Below are 15,503 nucleotides of genomic sequence, written 5' to 3' on the forward strand. Positions count from 1 at the left end.
CTATGGAGTTTGAGGCGGCAGCGAAAAGGCAACGATGTGGCAGAGGCAAATGGCAACTAAAACAGTAGCAACATTTGGCAGCTGTTTACAGTTACATTCAATTAGTCACTTATAAACATTGTTGCAGTAGGAAGTTCTTTAAAGTGTGTGACGAGAATAAGCTGCCTGATTCTCCAGACTTTCTATACATCGCATGCTGAGCGACTTAAGGTGCAGTTCTATGAATGGACACATAATGAGTTCAATGAGACTTACTCCAAGGAAAGTGTTATAGGATTACAGCCTTTAGGGTTTTTTTTAAAAAAGAAGCTAAGTTTTAAAAAGAAAAACTGCATCAGGGTTGTAGATCAGTGGTAGAACATCTGCCTTGCATACACAAGGTCCCAAAATGTCATTTTGCCATCAAGGCAATGTTGGCATGGAGCTGTGTCACACGGCAAGGAACAAGAGGGTGGATCCTTTGGGACCAAGAGTCTTGATAACACTCCCCCAGACTGCTTATTTATTTTTGCATTTATTTATTGCATTCATATCCCACCTTTACTCATTTAATTCCTATAGGAACCCTGTAACGTAGGCAAGGCTGAGAGGCAGTGAATGGTCCACAGTCACCTAGGGAGCTTCACGGCCTGAGTGGGGATTTGAACGCTGGTCTCCCAGGTCCTAGTCCAATACTAACCACCACACCACACCTGCTCAGACTATTCTGTCCATTTCAAATACTAATATTTGTCCTTCGGGGTATTGGAACCCTAATAGTTCACCAAGGTCTATCAGAGCAATAGTAGTTTATGGGATGAGTGTTGGATACAAGCTTTGGAGCTTCTTGAGGTAGTTTTGTCCTTCCCCTCTGGTGTAAACACCAAGCAGTTAGCATTCAGTTTCAAAGTATCTCCTTTCAATCAATGCTTAACCCTGCATGCAAAACAGTGTGTGCAAATCCAAAAGTGCTTTCAAACAACCTGGGCAGAAACTCCCAGGTGATGCTTAGATGAGTCTTTCTTTAATTTTCTCTTCCCCACTCCTCCTCCAACTTAGCCCAAGGGCTTGTTGCAATGCCTCTGGCCATGTGCAACACAAGCCACTGATTTATGCACCATCTGCGATTAGGGGCGGGGTTTCCTGGACATGGGCGAGGCTTTGCAAAGAAGTTTATTCCTGGGCTTTCCCCATTTGTGCAACTTTATTGATCTTGCCTCTTCTCTCCATCCCATCTACCTGTGTATCCCCCCCCCCCAACCGGAGAACAATAAGATACAGTATTGAAGAGGCGACAGGAAAGAGGCATATCTTCGGTGGCAGCAAGCGATGGCAGCAGCCGTCTCCGTCGACCTGCCCCTTTAGCCATGAATGATGCGAGCGCTCTGGAATTGGGGACAGGGCTGCCTGCGGCGGGCGGGGGAGTCCGGCTGCCCAACGCCCCTCGGGCGGCTTGCACCAAAGTGCGGCGTTGGGTTACATCAGCAAAGCAAATGCGAGCCCAAGACGCCGGGCCAACTTCAGAAGCCTCCTTCGCGCGGCTGGCCATGGAATACGCACGATATGTCGAGCCGCTGACTTCAGCCAAGAGCTATTCGCTGGATCTCCTGGTGTTGTTTGAAGCTGGACGGGGCGCGCGCGCGGGGGAGGCGGGGGAGCGCCAGCAAGAGAAAGGAGAAGCGCTCTCGCGTGTCTGTGTGTGTGTGTGTGTGTGCGCGCGTGTGTTTAGGTCCGCGGGCGAATCAGAGGCGGCGATGGGGGCCGCGTCACCGAGCGCCAAGCCTATAAAGGCATCTCGCGGGCCGTCTCCCCCTGGCAAAGAGAGCTCTCGGCGTGCGCTCGGGACGGCTGGAGCGCGCCCTCCTCTGCCCCCTGGCGTGCCAGCGGAGCTAGACCTCCGGCGGCAGGAGAGCCTTTCTTCTTCTCTCGCTTGCCCCCTCCACGTCGATTCCAGAGGATCTTACAGTGACCTGGTGGTGGTGCTTGGGGGTGTTGGAAGAGGAGGACGCGAGGGGAGGGCGGGAAAGACTCGGCCGTCTGGATTTTGCACGAGCCTCTGGTGGCGCAGCGCATCATTCCACATGGATCTATCTGCCAAGCTTTGACTTGCCCTCGGGGAGGACGCAGCTTTGCTGGCTTCTGAGTCCCCTTTCTCCCCGCCCAGCCTTCCTCGGACCCTCCACTTCCGGGGCCCTTGTCTCCCTTGGGTGCGCCCCGCGCCCCGCCCTCCCCCCCCCACCTCTTCTCCCTGGAGCAGCCGGCGTGGCCGGGGCCCCCCGATGTCTTCACTGGACTCCCCGCCGCTGTGGGTGGGGTGTCTCTCTCCGGCGTCCGGCCAGCGGCTGCTGCTGCTTCTTCTCCTTCTGAACTGTAGGCTCCAGGGCCAGTTGCGACTGACAGGCGGCGCGCCCCGCGGCCAGGCGAGTTTCTCGCGCCGTCTACCTTGAAGCTTTGGATCGGGCGCAGCGCAAGGCGTGGGGAAGGCGCGGCGCCCCCCGGCTACACCTGCGGGGCTGCGGCGGGGGGAGGGCGCGGGGCGGCGGCGGCGGCGGCGGCAACAGCTCCCTCCCCCGCCTGGATTGCGAGCAAGGCTCTTCTCCCCACCCCACATCGCCCACCCACTTCGAGGATCTCCGCGCCCCGGGCTCCACATGCATCTCTGAGCCGGAGAGCCGTGGATCCTGGGCGTTCATGTCACCCTTGGGTCGGAAGAGACCAGATCCGAGGTAAGCAGGGGGAGGGCTCTCCAGGGAAACCGCCCCTCTGGGCTGGGGAGCTCAGGGAGTTGCGCAGCGATGGTCTGGCTGGTTGAGGGGCCTGGGATGGGGGCGGGGAGAGACTCGCCTGCTCCGAGGACAGGAGTTTTGGGGCGGCTTCTCCCCACCTCCCCCACCTTGAGAACTCCGCCCTGGTTATTCTGGCTCCGCCGCAATCCAGGGGTCTAAACCAGCAGAGTCGGGTGGTAACATTTCAAGAGCGCCAGTAGCGAGGGCCCTCTAACAAAAAAGGAGGGGAAACTTGCAAGAGTTAAAAGTGGTATTTTTTATAATTATTTTCTTGGAGAGTGGGTTGTTTCTGTCTCCATCCCGCCATCTCGCGTTGGTTAAGTGGGCTCCTTTGCCTGCGGGGGGGGGGGGGCATCTGGGAAATCCCCAGGGAGGTCTTATGGCACCAGCTCGTTTTAGAAGTATAGACTCATCCTCTGGTCATTTCAAGCGGGTTAGTTTAACTTCACTGTTGAACTTCTCAAAAAAAAAAAAAATAGTGAAGGTGATGAGCGCGTTCCAAATAACTGTTTGGCAGTCCTTACGCAGTTACGTCGGGCCGAAGTTGAGAGAAAGCCTTGTGAGATCTGGACAGAACTGGGGTCCTGCCCCCATAGCTCTCCACTGATGCGCCTCTGGCAGCCAGACGCAACGGTTGCTTAGATTTCTGGAGAATGCGCTTCTTTGCTATATAAGGCCACTCGCAACACCACCCCAGATCCAAATCAGTATGGCTGGGGTTATCTGAACCCGGATCCTATGTCTATTTATTCAGAAGGGAGACCCACTGTCTTCAGTGGGGCTTACTCCCAGGTAAGTGTGCAATTACAATAAGTCCCCGCCCTGCAGCTCTAAATATTTTGCCGTCGGCCAGCTCACCTGAAAAGACGCTTCCTCTGGAGAGCTTCAAATGTGGAGGAATTAAATTTGTCTCGTTATTCTCCCTTGGACCAAAGCGATATATATGGTTTACCTCTCCCGCTTTAGTCTAACAACATCCCTGTGAGGTAGATTAGACTGAGAGACCGTTACCGGCCAAAGGGTCGCCTGGTGAGAGTTTCAAGTTGAGTGGGGGGTTTGAACACTTGTCTCTCAGATCCTCCCTGTCATGCCAAGGTTTTCCTCAGCTTCAAGAGTGAAGGGCGACATTTTTTGCATGCTTGAATAACAAGACATGTTTACACAGAAGTAGGACCCCACTGAGTTCAGTGGGACGTACTCCCAGGTAAATCGTTCTAGGTTTTCTGCCAGGTTCGTCCATCCTTGGTGTCCCTGGAAAATGTCTCTCTGGTTTCGCTAGGATGTAAGGGGCTTAAGGTGTCCCTGGGGGAATTGATCCTGGAAATGCGTAAAATAAGACTTTTTCAGTGCCGAGCGTCCGCGCTGAACGGAAGGGCTGCGGAAAGGCGAGTCAAGGGACCGTGCGCTCCACAAAGCATTTAAATCGCAAGCCAGCTTAGTGCCACGAAAACCCTCAAGAGGGATAGACGCTTAAGCGGTCGCCTAAACTTTTCCCTGGCTGTCGGCTCCGCCGTCTCACCGTGGATTGTCCTTTCCCTTAAACTAGCAGCCTCCGACTAGCGTCCGCCGATCGTATGGGAAAAAGAAACCAAAGCGCATGGAAAGAAAGAAAAAGTGCGCTGGACGGGTTTTCCCCAGGCGTGAGCTGGGCACCTCTTGTGGGAATCCAGAACCGAGCTTGCTCCCATAATCGCCTCTCTCCAGAGGCCCAGAGTTTCCTGATCCCGATCCTGCTCGTGCTGGGACGGCAACACCAGCCCCGCCGAGCCAGCGCCTCTTCTTGCGCCTAGAAACGTGTCCGAAGCAGCGCTTATCCGACGGCGAAGCGCGCTTCGATCGCCCTCTTCTCCTCCCACTGGGAATGGGGAACACGCCCAGCATCGCCGCCTTGCATCGAGGCAGGGACTCGCTCACCTTTCCCCTCCGAGGAGAAATCCTCGGCAAAGGTCGGGAATGCTCTGGGAGCGTCGCGATCCCAAGGGAAAGCGAGCTTGGGTTGCAATTGCCCGAGCCACCTTATTTCCCTAAAGATTTCCGTGGGGTTGGTAGGGGATCAGGAGCCGCCACCGAGCGACGCAGAGGCAACACATTTTGGAGAGGTGCGTGATCTCTCTGGAGAGAGAGAAGGGACATGATTCCCCTCCGGAATTAAAAAAGGTAGTTCGTTAGAGGTGTGAATCTGGAGGAGGTAGTTAATGCATATTCAAAGTTGTTGGGCACAGGTTATTAGCACCCTAGAGCAGGAGAGGGTAGGAAATGCCCAGAGAAGGAGCCCAAAACTGGGTTCCATCCTGCATCAGAATCTTCCCACTGATCCCATCCAGGGATGTTTTCGATTTTAGGGCCAGTGACAGGTGGGAGGGGGTCTACTGCCATTTGACTTGGAATGCGGAGAGTTATAAGCTGCTTGGGCATGTTACCCAGAATTCAAGAGTAGTAACTCTTTCTTGGGAGTATATACACGCATAAAATCACCAAAAGGTCTAGTCGCATCTTAAAGACCAATAATAATATATTTACATAATTAAGGCAGACACTTTCGTGGACTACACTTAGCCAGGTGCATTGGATGAAAGCTATTTATTTGTCATAAATAAAATGAGCTGGTCTTTAAAGTGCCACAATTATTTTTTTTTTAATTCTCCGCCTCCCCCTGCAATAGACTCATATTGGGAAATGCATAAGACTGCAGCATGCTAGCCTAACCAAGAGGTAGGCTGAAAATAAGAGCCATTCACACAGATAGGCTTTTGTGAGAAGATTGCATGCAATTTGTTTATATAGATTTAACCTGCTTGGTGTATTGAGTCCGGAATAGGTCAAAGGTATCTCTCTCCCTCTCTTTGCCCTGTTAAGAGATTTGCATGTGCAAAAGAGTACTGTAATAATTTGATTAGGGTTGGGGGTTTTTAAATGGTTTCCATGGCGATGGGGCAGCTTGGCTTCCCAAAGTTATACAATGGGGGGGGGAGCAGGGACATCCCTCCAAAAATATTAAGGAAAGGGGAGGGGCCGGATGCTGCAAACCCAGCAGAGCCAAAGTAGGTGTGGACTGCCCTCTAGTGACAGGTTTGAAATGGTAATTTCACCTAAGCACTAACTGAAGCAGGATTGCACAACTTGTGGTTCACAAAGTGTGCGGCGGCCCATCAGGAACGCGGTCAAGTTCTGGTGTTTGTTGCTTGTCTGAGGCTGCAAGAACAGTAGAGTTGTCAAGCACATAGAAGGTCAAGAGCTGATTAGAGTGTCTTGATTAGGACCTGGGAGAGGTGAGTTCGATTCCCCTCTCTGCCATGATACTCACTGGGTGACCTTGGGCCAGTCACTTACCTCTCAGGGTCATTGCAGAGAATCAAACGAGGGGAGGGAGAACCATGTGCATCGCTTTTAGCTCCTTGGAGGAAAAGGTGGAATATAAGTGCAATAAAAAAAGAATAGCTGTGTTTGGTTTGGTTACAAGGCCTGCCTGGAGAGTTACTGAGGTATACATGAGGGATAGTGACACACCATAAAAGCACTGAAGGCATGACCTGGTGTCTGAATAGTGCATTAAGGCTTTTTTAAAGTGTTGGCCCTAGCTGAGAGGGGTGAAGGGAGGTGCCCTAGGGCTCCACTTCAGAGAGCAAAAAGTCCTGGTTGGGTCCAAGGGCTGCCTCCCTTTGAAGTGCATCTCTGTGTTGGACTCTGTGGCTCAGCCATGGGATATGAAAGGATGGCAAAGGAGGACAGCAGCTCTGAGTCTGTATAGAACACTTTCCCCTCATCACCCACCAACCACAACCAGCCCTTGCAACACCTTGGCTGGAAAGCAGTGGGATTGGATGAGGAAGCAGATTTCCTGGCAGGCATTCTGGACCAGAGCAGAACTTTTAGAAACTGTAGATTGCCAAGGCAAGCCTTGAAGGAAGCTTTTTGCAGTGTTTTTGCATGTTTAACTACCTCATTGCAAATATGAATATATACACTGGCCCACTGATGAATGCCCTTGTTTGCAAAGGTCTATGGCTCAGTGGCGTAGTGTGGGGGGTGCAGGGGGGGCCGGCCGCACCGGGCGCAACATCTGGGGTTAGGGCAAATCCACGGGTTAGGGGGCGCAAATTACTTGCCTTGCCCCGGGTGCTGACAACCCACGCTACGCCACTGCTATGGCTAGAAGCAGTAAATACGCACTGGATTTGAGTGCCCTAGTTCCTAGTAGTTTAGATATGCGGTCTCTTGTTCACTTTATTTTGAGAGCCCTGTGTTACTCTTTAAAGCTTGCTCTTTTTAAAAAAAAGAATGAAAATGAAACATTTTCCCCAAATGTTTACCACATTTACAACAACATTAAGAAACAACCTATTAACAACCTATAATATATAAAGTAGGATCACATTGGAAAATTTAGCTAAATCGCCCTATAATGCATGTTCTAAGTGTGGCACTCCCAAATCAGCTCAGCTTCTGTTACTGTACAGAATTCTATCACACAGACAAGCTGTCTTAGTGAATACCGGTAAATTTGCCTAGTAGGCCTTGTCAGGCCTTAAGTTCTTTAGGCATTGTAGCTATTGGCCAAAGTTGAAACAGATAGGGGAACTTTGGAAGGACCACAATGTGGTCAGGCCAAGAAAGGTGTAGCTCTTCCCAAGACTTCAATTCCTGTCTGATTTGTGTTAGCAGAAGTGCAAAATTTGCCCTCTTTGAGGAATGCAGGTTTTTAGTACCAAGTACTTAAGTTTTTGAGGACAACTTTTAAAACCAGTAATGTGCTTTGTATTAGCCTGAGATTGCAATGGAGTACCTAAACACATAATTTCAGATTTAGGCTCATTTATTTGCAGTCTTGTAACCTCGCCATAGTACTTCTGTTCCTTTGCAAGCCCAGGTGTTGCAGTTTCTGGTTTAGATAACATAAGGGCGATGTCATCGACGAAAAAGCTGATAGTATGCAATCTCCCATTTATTGTTACACCCACTATTTTCGCATTCTTTCTAACAAACATTGCTAGTGGCTTGATAGAGAGAACAAGGAAAAGTGGTGATAAAGGGCAACCCTGTTTTGCTCCACACTATCAAGAAGAGGTTGGAGTCAAGACCATCCATTTATACTGTGGTAAAGGAGCATTCATACAAAGCAAAGATTGAGCTTATGAAACACCGGCCCATGTTGAGCTCTAAAGATTACCGTATTTTTCGCTCTATAGGACACACTTTCCCCCCTCCAAAAATGAAGGGGAAATGTGTGCACATCCTATGGAGCGAATGCAGGCTCCTTGGCTTCAGCGATAGCAACGCGAAGCCTCTGAAGCGCACAGGGAGAGCTCCCCGCGTGCTCCGGAGGCTCCGCGTTGCTTTCGCTGAAGCTGCCTAAAGCCCCCGGAGCACAGCGGGAGTTCCCGCTGCGCTCCGAAGGCTTGTGGATAGGCGCCTGAAGTCTGGAGAGTGAAAGGGGTCAGTGCACACCGATCCCTCTTGCTCTCTAGGCTTCGCTTCGCTGGAGAGGCGCTGCACAGTTTTCCCTCTCTGCGCAGCGCCCCTTCAGTGAAGAGGGAGGAGAAATGGAAGGGGCTCCATTTCTCCTCCCACTTCGCTGAAGGGGCGCTGAGCAGAGAGGGGGAGAATTATTTTTTTTCCTGTTCTCCCTCTCCTATGGTCCGGTGCGTCCTATGGTCCGGTGCGTCCTATAGAGCGAAAAATACGGTAACATCTTTAGAAATTAACATCTTTAGAAAGCTGCATCTTTTATATTAGTGGCTGAAAGCAGACATTTTGTGATGCCCATACAACATTTTCAAGTGACCATCTTATTGTATTTTTAATATTTTGTTGGAATAATAAATTATTATTATTATTTTATTATTAAAACACTAAAGATCAATGTTTGAGCTTCCAAGAGGAGTTCAACCTAACCAATAGATTGTTCCATCCAAGGTCTATTCACAGCCTTGTCCTCTTGATGTGTATTTGTTTTCAGGTGGCTCTTGGTTGTTCCATTTCATGAACCAGATCAGGGAAATAACCGGATAGCTTGTTTGCAAAAAGGAGGTAAAAAGGGGGAGGTAAATATACTGGGGGCACACATTCCCAGGAAGTTCTACTCTGCAAAACTGTGCCAGAGAGCATTGGTCAAATGTTAGACATGTCAGCATTTCATCAGTGGGCTCCACAGCAGGATTGGATTGGGTATCCTAACTATGCAAACTATTGAATAATGGGACCAGTTGTCCAGGAAAGCTATGACATTGCATTCTATGGACATTTCAGGCTAAGCAATCCTGAACAATGCAAAGAACTAGCTTACCACTGAGCTTTCTCCTAAGTTTTCATTTCAGATGACCTGAGAGGTTGTCTTTCTAGAGCTGTAACCACAACCTGTTAAACAGGGGTGCTGGGGTTTAAACTACTGTATACCCTTTTTCTTTTCCACAAAATTATTCTAGGGTAGGGCCAGCCTTCTTATTAGGCAAAGTCAGCCGGCAATCTCAGGTGGCAGACAATGAGGGGCAGCAGCAAGGTGCTATCGGACAGGGTCCTGCAGGTGAACATAAGCAGAGTCTGCTGGATCAGGTCAATAATGACCCATTGAGTCCAGCATCCTGCTGTCATGGTGGCCAACCAGATGCCCAAAAGCAGGACTTCAGCCCATCAGCACCACCCCTGCTTGTGATTCCCAGCAACAGACAGGTGCCAATTCCCCTGCCCTACAGTAGCTTAAGCTAGCCTGCTGCCTTTAGGTTTAGTGGAGAACTCTGCCTCATCACCAGTGCTGAACTCCCAGGCAGTCCATGTTCATCCATTGAATGGGAGACATCATCCTGACCTTCATCTGAAGTAGAGAGTTGTTTGGGACCTATCCTGTTTAAGGATTGAGATGCAGTTGATGAAATATAGGGGCTTATCCCAAGGCAAACATGTCCAAAGTCTGTTTCAGGGGCCTAATCCAGCCTGCTGGTCAATTTAATCTGGCCTCCATGGCAGTATATGTCCTGGGGTAAAATCTTAAAAAAAAACCTCAACAACTTTGGGGTTAAATCCTAAAGAAAGCTCCACAACTTTGGGGTAAACTTCAATCCTAAAAACAGCTCGACTTTGGTCGGCCCTCACACATGTTCACTTCATCAAATCTAGCCCTCTTTGAAAAAAGTTTGGGCACCCCTGTCCTAAGGCTTTTGCAAAGAAGGATTTTGAATGGATCAATGTGGCTTTCCCTGATTCACCAGGAGCCCTAGAAGACATGCTCTGTTATCAAGTGTTTTCCATTATAAAGGCAGATAGTCTAGTCACAGGGGTCAGCAAACTTTTTCAGCAGGGGGCCGGTCCACTGTCCCTCAGACCTTGTGGGGGGCCGGACTGTATTTTGAAAAAAAAAATGAACAAATTCCTATGCCCCACAAATAACTCAGAGAGGCATTTTAAATAAAAGCACACATTCTACTCATGTAAAAACACCAGGCAGGCCCCCACAAATAACTCAGAGATGCATTTTAAATAAAAGCACACATTCTACTCATGTAAAAACACCAGGCAGGCCCCACAAATAACCCAGAGATGCATTTTAAATAAAAGGGCACATTTACTCATGTAAAAACAGGCTGATTCCCGGACTGCCCGCAGGCCAGATTTAGAAGGTGATTGGGCCGGATCCGGCCCCCAGGCCTTAGGTTGCCTACCCATGGTCTAGTATACCATGGTGATTTTAAGTATAAAGACCAAGAGAACGGTACTTCTTCTAGATCAAATACTATGAAATGCAAAAGCGATCTTATGCATACTGTGTGAAGTGATGCTTCAAGTTGTGTACTGTCAAGTAGATCCACCAATTTTTGCAGAGTTTCTCATGTGAACAATTAAAAGATGTGCAGTTCTTGCTTTTTTTGGCCCTAAACATGTTACCGTACTTGGAAATGTAGGACTTAATTTCAAGTGGCATGTTGATAAAGATGTCTGGCACCTTAATGCCCCCCTTTTTTGAGGGGGAGCACCAAAAATCAGTCATTTATATAAGGAGAAAGGCCATGTCGCTTTGCATTGCAGAAGAACCCAAGTTCATTCTGTGGCATCTCCAGATCGATGGCCAGGTAGTTGATAAAGGAAAGACCTCTGCCCAAAGACCCAGAGAGCTTCTGCCTGGCACAGTACAATGGTACCTCAAGTTACAAATGCCTCAGGTTACAAACGCTTCAGGTTACAAACTCCACTAACCTGGAAGAGTTACCTCAAGTTGAGAACTTTGCCTCAGGATGAGAACGGAAATCATGTGCCGGCAGCACAGCAGAGGCCCCATTAACAGAAGCACAACTCTAGTTAAGAACAGTTTCAGGTGAAGAACGGACCTCTGGAATGAATTAAGTTTGTAAGTAGAGGTACCACTGTACTGTGTTACAGTGTACTGTGTTACAGTGGTACCTCAGGTTAAGTACTTAATTCGTTCCGGAGGTCCGTACTTAACCTGAAACTGTTCTTAACCTGAAGCACCACTTTAGCTAATGGGGCCTCCCACTGCTAATGGGGCCTCCCACTGCTGCCACGCCTCCGGAGCACGATTTCTGTTCTCATCCTGAAGCAAAGTTCTTAACCTGAAGCACTATTTCTGGGTTAGCGGAGTCTGTAACCTGAAGCGTATGTAACCCGAGATACCACTGTAGATAGGATAAGAATCTGACTCAATACAAGGCAGCATTCTGTCTTTGTCACTGCCTGCTATCACTGGAGCTGCTTAGAGTTGCCACCTGATGGGTAAAAGATCAACTGCATCATGGCTAAAAATTCAGCAACTGCAGCTTCCATCATCACTGTCTTTACAGCAAAGCTGCAACTGACTGGTGTTCTTTCCCACTTTCCTTGCAGAGCCTCTTTTGAGGAGACAAATGATCTCATTGACTTTGATAGGCTATATCCACAGCTCAGACAGCTTTAAATAACAATTCCTAGAAAGTGCAGTTCTGTGAGTTGGGACTAGGGAACATTAATGTAAAATTCTCAGCACATCCACCAGGTGACAGTTCCCGGAATCCTTTGGTCCAGCCATGATGGTTAAACTTGGATAAGGCAGATAATGTATTTTTGGGAGTGTACAGATGTTCTTAGTCAGACAGCCCATCCCACTAGCCAGTTAAGAAGAACTGGGAGTTTAAATTAATTTTTAAAAGCTTTAGGGCTTTTGAAGATGATTGGTCCAAAGTAAGCCAGTCCTATCCATTAGGGAGAGTGAGGTGACCAGGGAGTTGATTTTGAGTGTCATGAAAGGGAAACAGATTGTTAGTTTTTGTTCGCTACTATATTATACTTGTGTTTTTATATTGCGAACTGCCCTGTGTCCCTCAGAAGAAGGGCGGTATAGAAATTCAATAAATAAAAATGAATAAAATTAACCATGGAATCATAGGTCACCTTGATGACCACAAATGTGTACGGTGGTTAGTTTTGTTGTCATCCTTGGTTTTATTAAAAACAAACAAACCGATGAAGAAGCAGCAAGGATCTATACATTGAGCATTTTTGAAGTGTTGATGAGCACTGGAGATGTACAGGTTTTTTTGTTTACTATGCAGTCTGCCAATGGAGGCGTTGGTTTTTTGGTGGGTTTTGGTTTTTTATTGACACACAAAACACAATGCATGCAAATTCAAGATGATCTGTTTTAATTCTGGCTGCCTGGAGATGAAGGAGACTTACACCTGTTAAAGACTTGGGAGTTTTTATTCTTCCACAAGGTCTCAGAGTTGCCAGACCAGAACTCAAAAAGTGATATTTGTACTAAGAGTTAGTGACCAGCCTAGCTTTTACTTTAAATTCCTTTATGCAGGAGGAGACAAGGAACCCACAGCTTCTTCCACCTGCTTTCACCTCACAGACATAGTGCCTGATTTACAGTGCAGCTCAAGACACCAGGAATCTTGTTCATTACCCCTGATGTGGAGGGCTAGATCCAAAGATTTGTGGCAGTGGAATTGGGCACAATTGTGTAGAAAGATGTGTATGTTAGGAAACATACACTAAATAGCTGATATAGTTCCACGAGGACTTTTTAAAAAATGCAAACTGATATGGAAATGTGCCAAGCCAGCTTGGACTGTGGGCCATAGCTGTCAACTTTTCCCTTTTCTTGCAAGGAATACTATTCGGAATAAGGGAATTTCCCTTAAAAAAAGGGAAATGTTGACAGCTATGCTGTGGGCTTAGGCTTTCAGAAACCCAAAGCCAGAGACCAAGCCAAAAGCACCTTTAGACCTCATCTCCAGCTTTGGCTTGGCTTTGGCTTCAGTTTCCAGCTTTGGGTTTCCAAAAGCTGTCACCGAAAGCCGCAGCTGAAAGCCGCAGCCAAAAGACAGGCCAGAGGTTGGAAGCTGCTGCTGCCGAATCCAGAGAGGGGCAGCAGCTGAAGGAGAAGGGCGCATGATGGCAGTGGAACATAATGCCCATGGCAGTATCCAGAGCCGGACTTATGTATAAGCTAAACAAGCAATAGCTTAGGCCCCCACTCTCTTGGGGGGGGGCCAAAAAAAATTAAAGAAAAAAACTGGATGTACATTTCCAAAATATAAGATAAAAAGCAAATAAAATAAAACCTACATACAGCAACAGTGTATTCTGTTGTGTAGGCTCCTATGATGTCAGTAATGGGCCCTGCCTACTAGCCTGCTCTATAAAATATCACTGGTTTCTCATTTCTATATATAGGGTGCCTACATTTTGCATGTGCCAATGGCTTTAGATACCTATTAGGTCCATAAATCATCATATAGCATATATTCAACACAAAAAACAGCGGCAATTTGTTGTTGACGAAGGGCAGCTGGGCATATAAAGGGCCCCATTACCTTCGGTAGCTTAGGGCCTCATCCAACCTAAATCCAGCCCTGACAATGTCCATTGGCTTCTGCCACTCAAGGTGGTTACCTCAGTCTGCCTCATGGATGTCCCAGCCCTTTTAAACACAGTGACACTTTTTGTGCATAAAGGATGCACAGGACTTCACTTACTGCTGTCAGCTGCATGAAAATCGACCCATTGTGTCTTCTCTGGTGCCACCCAAATGCACATCCCAAGTGTGCAAATGCGCCTCTTCCCCCAATGTTACGGACGTAAAAATTCCAGGGCAGCACCAAAAGGAACTCTTAACCCAATATGTGGTAGAATTCTACCAGAATTAATAAGACTAGCAAGGGTAAACACGGGTGTTTGAAATCCCACAGAGGGGGAAAGCTGCCTTTACGTGCCATGTGTCATTTATGCTAGTCTAATTTGTTCAGGATGTGCTGCCAAAGGAGTCAAATCCAAATGTCTCATCTTCAAGGGGCTGCAGATAATGCTGTAATCCCGCTGAAATCCAGAAGTGTCCGATCTCCTGTTCGTGTAGAATTCATTTGTGTCCTTTGCCTTAGAAGCCCTAATCAGAGCTCCAAGGATACTGCTTGTGGTTACCCAGTGGTGAGGGAAAGGCACTCTGCACAAGCGCAATAGTGCTGATTTTTTTATTGTGGCAGAACTAAGCCTTGCAGAAATAAGTCCTTTTTTTTTTTTTTACAGTGTAAACAGGTTTGCTTGCAGGGGCGGGGAGAGGATCCACCCTGGCTCTAATTAAGCACCTGCAAGTGCTCCGGTTTCCTTTGCCCCTGACCTCAGATCCGCTTGGGCAGAACTTTCCAAGAAAGACAGAAATGCCTCTCTGCTAGAACTATGTTCTGAAATATTTACAGTGGAATTTAATGCAGTCCACACACCAGCCTGCTCTTGGTGAGCAAGCTGAAAGGATGGGAAATGCCTGATTGGTCCCAGATTGCCCGTTTGCAAGGCGGATAATAGTTTCAACTAGGATAGGAAAACTCAGCCAAGAGAGTGTTACGCGTCCTTCCAGTTTTGCAGATGCCTTCTCCTGTTCTCCCTTCCCTCCCTCCCTCTTTCTCTCTTCACTTTACCAGGCCCGACTGGTGCCTATATAACACTTTATGACTGAAAGTTGCCAAATCACTGCTACTTTGATGTGAAAGCCAAAGTATCCCACTTTCTGTAAAGTTTACGTATCAAAGGCCCTTTAAATGTAACCCAATCTGAATTCCCCCTTTTTAAAAAAAATAAAAATATCGAAAACATGCGGAACCAGGGGCAAACCTTAAGCTACGGAAGCTGTTCTGAATCCCAGTGCTAATGCACAGTGGGGAGTCCAGTTTGAGCATGTGCAAAGGGTCTCCCCCATAGCAACTAACAGTAGCGGTCAGTGGGGCACAATGGGGCTTTTTGGCTTACCTGCCTTGCCAGGTAACAGTATTACGTTGCTTCCACTTACTGAGAGAGCAAGATTATCTGCAGAGTTCTGAGCAGGCATCCTACACAGGAGGGGGTCCTTTCTACCATGAGAGTAAGAAGACCCAGGTCAGAGCCTTTCTACTGATTATTTCCATTGAGCCATTCCCAACTCTTCCTTTTTCTTGTTCGCCACAAACTTGGAAGCTTTCAGCTAAAGCACTTAAAACCACATTAGTTGTTGCAACACACACATGTTGCCCAACCCACTACTGGCAATGGGGCAGAAGAGATATTCTAACATTTTGCATTTTAACGAGGAAGCAAGTACAGTGGTACCTCGGGTTACATACGCTTCAGGTTACATACACTTCAGGTTACAGACTCCGCTAACCCAGAAATAGTACCTCGGGTTAAGAACTTTGCTTCAGGATGAGAACAGAAATCGTGCAGCGGTGGCAGCAGGAGGCCTCATGAGCTAAAGTGGTGTTTCGGGTTAAGAACAGTTTCAGG

General features: G+C 47.9%; 1 protein-coding gene across 2 annotated transcripts in view; it reads left to right on the plus strand.

Moving 5' to 3' along the window:
- Window positions 1-2,420: 2,420 nt before the first annotated feature.
- The window catches only part of GDNF (glial cell derived neurotrophic factor), a 32,319-nt gene continuing 19,236 nt past the window's right edge, over window positions 2,421-15,503 (plus strand). The window contains exon 1 of one of the 2 annotated variants that reach the window (XM_081881712.1): window positions 2,421-2,705. The gene's annotated coding sequence lies outside the window, so the exon portion shown is untranslated. The remainder of the gene's footprint in view (window positions 2,706-15,503) is intronic. The other variant, XR_014161420.1, reaches the window with a different exon arrangement.

This window comes from Podarcis erhardii (assembly GCF_964252035.2).
Source record: "Podarcis erhardii genome assembly, chromosome: 11".
In the NCBI taxonomy this organism is placed as follows: Eukaryota; Metazoa; Chordata; class Lepidosauria; order Squamata; family Lacertidae; genus Podarcis; species Podarcis erhardii.